The sequence below is a fragment of the Lipotes vexillifer genome, unplaced genomic scaffold (assembly GCF_000442215.2).
Source record: "Lipotes vexillifer unplaced genomic scaffold, Lipotes_vexillifer_v1.1 scaffold53, whole genome shotgun sequence".
NCBI lineage: Eukaryota > Metazoa > Chordata > Mammalia > Artiodactyla > Lipotidae > Lipotes > Lipotes vexillifer.
This window is the reverse complement of record NW_006791814.1, coordinates 1297363-1301006: the sequence shown is the minus strand read 5'-3', so window position 1 is coordinate 1301006 and position 3644 is coordinate 1297363. Positions and strand designations below refer to the sequence as shown.

Genomic DNA, 3644 nt, shown 5'->3' with positions numbered 1-3644 from the left:
ATGACCAATGACTCTGTGTTTTGGGCCGGCGAAGCCCAATGGCATGGCAGGGAAGGCGGGCCCTAGACGGGTTAGGGTGTCCTTGCAGGGTGTCTGAGCTAAACTTCACCAAATAATAGCTGTTTGTATTTTGGCTGCTGCAGGAGCCATTTTAGGTAAGTTCTTCTCTTAACTTTTTATTTTCCTCCCCGGCCTCGGCGGGTCGGTCTTGTCCGCGGGTCCCCGGCCCCGCACCGCCGGCCGGGCTGCGGTGCCCCTATGAATGAAGCCAGCATGAGGGGATGCGGCGGTGCCGAGGCCCGGCCGGGCCGGGGTCCGAGCGGGGCCGGCGGCGGGCGGCCTGGCGGAGGGCAGGCGGCGGCCTGAGGCCTGAAGCGAGGGGCCGGCCTCCGCCGCGCACCGCTCCGCCTCGCGCTCAGGCCAGGCGGCCGTCCTTGGGAGTGCGCCGCTGCGGGCCGCGCGGAGGGTTGGGGGGTCCGGGCAGCCCCCGGCCCCGGGCCAGGTGTGCGGGGGCGGGGCGTGCGGAGGGCCCCCCCTTCCCTCCCGCCTCCCCGGGGCCTGGCGGAGGAGAGACCCCCGGCCGTGCAGCGGCGGGGCGGGGGTGACCGCTATTCGCGCCGCCGCCCCCGCGGAGAAGTTGCTCTATTGGCGTCCTGCGTCTCTTTGCAGGGGTGGAGGAGGGTGGGCTGGTGCCAGGCTGCTGCTCCGGGAGGGGGCGGGGGCCCCGGCGCGTCCTCCGAGCGCGCACCCCCTCCGCCCCCTTCTTACGCACTAGCGCGCACTCGCCCCGAGAATTGGAACCCTGGAGATGTCCAGCAACCCCGCAGCCAAGTTTTGTGCATTATTAGATTGCATTTTTGAGCTTTAAAAAACAAAAACAAAAACGGAATCTGTCCCCTTCAGGGTATTTATTTCCTTCGCTGTTGAGAAGTAACGGAGTCTGTTCCCAAATTTCCAGAGATATGCCTGTCAGATGTGTAGAGGGTTGGCAGCTACTTGGTTTTTAAAAAGACGCTGTTAGGAAATCCCCTCACTAGTGAGATAATTGAAATTTGAGTTTGTTTGCAGCTTGTTTTATTTGATCCAATTAAAAATGCATAAGCAGACGTATATTTGTGTACCTAAAGTGTTCCTAGTTCCAGTTATGATTGATTTGACTGTGGTTTCGGTAGTGTGTGATCTAATAAGGCAGTATAATTCAATTTTGAACCTGTAGGCCCGTGATCTCCAAATTAGGGTTTATGGACCATTAGTAGTCCGGCCAAGGTTTCTAGTGAATCCTTGGCATCTCCAGGCATCTTTGGGACTGTGTGTGCACGTTATTCTCCACACTGCTCATTTCTGGTGTAGCAGATCCATGAACGGAGAAAATACCCATTTAACATTTTTTACAATTTTTAGTGTGTCTGCAGTATTGCCTGCGATTCGACTATTGTTTCTCAAATGGCTTGTAGGAATACCATCCCGGTAGGCTCCAAATTTCGACGTACTTTAAGGGGATATGCTTGTGACCCCTAGAAGAGTCCAGACAAGGACCACAGTATTGTGTTCCCAGGGCTAATTATGAGCTATCTTTCTTACTGGGGATTTGTACCCATCGACTGTGCATGGCACAGGAGAATCTGTTGGTATTCCAAATTGGAAGATCAGGTTGGCAACCTCAGGGAGATAGTTTTTCTAAACTTTGTGGCTCTCTGGGAATAGAGAGAAGGTTTGAGATCCACGTGGGATAAAATGATTAGGCGTGAAATGTCAAGTAAAAGGGTTTATGCCAACCAGAACAGGTGGTTTCATATAAGCAATGCATGACTGTAACAAAAGGCCTGGGAAAATGTGGAGTTGTAAAAAGGTTAATTTTGGACTTCTTTTCTGTCCCAGGGCAGATTTCCTAGATGAATTATTTAAGCTTCTTTCTTGATTAATGGACTATTAAAAGCTAACCTTTACAATCCCCCCCCCCCCCCCCCTTTTTTTTTTTTTTTTTTTTTTTTTTTGCTAACTTTGGACTCTCCCATATAGTAACCAGACTATGATACTGTTCTTGCTGTAGTGTGGCCATGGACAAAGTAAATCTAGATCTGTTGTGAAATTAGCTGTGTCTCATTGCAGTATTACAGTCTGCCTGGAGTCTCATCTTTTATACTGCAGTTATTTTTTTGCTTTTTACATTTAGCTCTTCTGTTATAGCACTGCAAAGTCTTGGAATATGATCACTTTTCCCACAACTTTTTAATGTTCTATAGCTTTCTAATTATTTTTATAATTTATTATTAGTATAGTCCGAAGTTCTCTGAACTCATCAGTATATTACTTCAGGCAAATCACGGGAGAAATTGAATGGCCAGTTAAAAGTGAAGTGGGAGGCCACAAGTGACGTTACTACATTTCTGGAAGATCCTTTGGCAGTTCGTTTTTTGTATTTATTGATTTACTTTTTTCATAACTATTTCAAATACCAAAGAAAATCTGAAGCAGAATCTTCTCTCTTTAGAAACTACATCTCATTTGTGAGTTTTGTTGTTATATTACAGAAAATCTATCAGAAACAACAGGCCCTTGGGCTACTGTGTCTTGGGGATCGCTGATTTAGAGAAGTTTCGAAGACGTTTTTCACTTTTCTTGGATGGATGTATGGCTTGGGGCAGAAACTCTGAGGCCAGCGGGGGCAGGGCAGGGTGGGTGTTGGGAGGGTGGAGCCAGAGAGCAGCTGGAGATGTGATAAGAGGCTGGGACTTCATTCAGAGTGCTGCAGAGGCCAAGCAAGGAAGGGCTTGTCCAACTGGCTTTCTAGAAAGATCCCTTGGCTGCTGGGGAGGGGTGGACAGAGGGCAGGAGGGAGCCGAGGGAGAGTGACCAGTGGTCGGGCAAGATGTTGGTGGCCTGGACGGGAGGGGCCGCAGTGGGGAGAAATGGGCAGACTGGGGGTGTCCTGGCTTGGGGGGCCCTGGAGAGGAGCAGGGCCGGCAGAAGGACGTGCTGTGTGTGAGGTGCTGATGGGACATCACCACAAATGCTGCCTCCCAAGTTACTGTCCCCAGAGGCGGCCACGTGGTGACCAGTGGGGGAAGAATGCAGCTTAAACTCCTCAGAATCAGAGCTCTGGCCACTTCCTCCTCTTCCTTCTGAGCCCCCAGCCCTGTCTGCCCCTCATCCAGCCCTGTGACCACCGCCCCCCCTTCTTGACCTTGGCCTTCCCTGACCTCACCACGTTTTCTTCCAGTTCTCCTAAATGCTGCCCTGGGGGTCAGGAAAATGCCCCAAGCAGATTTTGTGGTTATGTCTTCCTGTGTTAAACCACGAGGAAAAAGGGTTCCACAACCTCAGGCTTCATTCTCACTGCAGGTGCCTATGTTTTTCAACTTTCATGGGAAGACTTTGTAATAACCAGGTGGAGTCACACGCGGATTCATGTTCTGAACCCTTTTGAACCGGTTTTAGGATTTAAAGATTCTACCTGCATAAATATCTTTGGTATATGACAATGACAGTATCTAGGACAATAACAGTATCTAAATCAACTGAGGAGAGTATGATCTCACCCTATTCTCTCATCCCTCCAGTATAGCAAGGTTTGAATTTTTTTTTTTTTTTTGCGATACTCGGGCCTCTCACTGTTGTGGCCTCTCCCGTTGCAGAGCATAGGC

At 50.1% G+C, this 3644-nt stretch overlaps 1 protein-coding gene across 1 annotated transcript in view; it reads left to right on the top strand.

Annotated features, from left to right (window-relative positions):
- CHD6 (chromodomain helicase DNA binding protein 6) overlaps positions 1-3644 on the top strand; it is a 218667-nt gene continuing 215023 nt past the window's right edge. Inside the window, exon 1 of the mRNA XM_007464745.1 lies at positions 1-155. The gene's annotated coding sequence lies outside the window, so the exon portion shown is untranslated. The remainder of the gene's footprint in view (positions 156-3644) is intronic.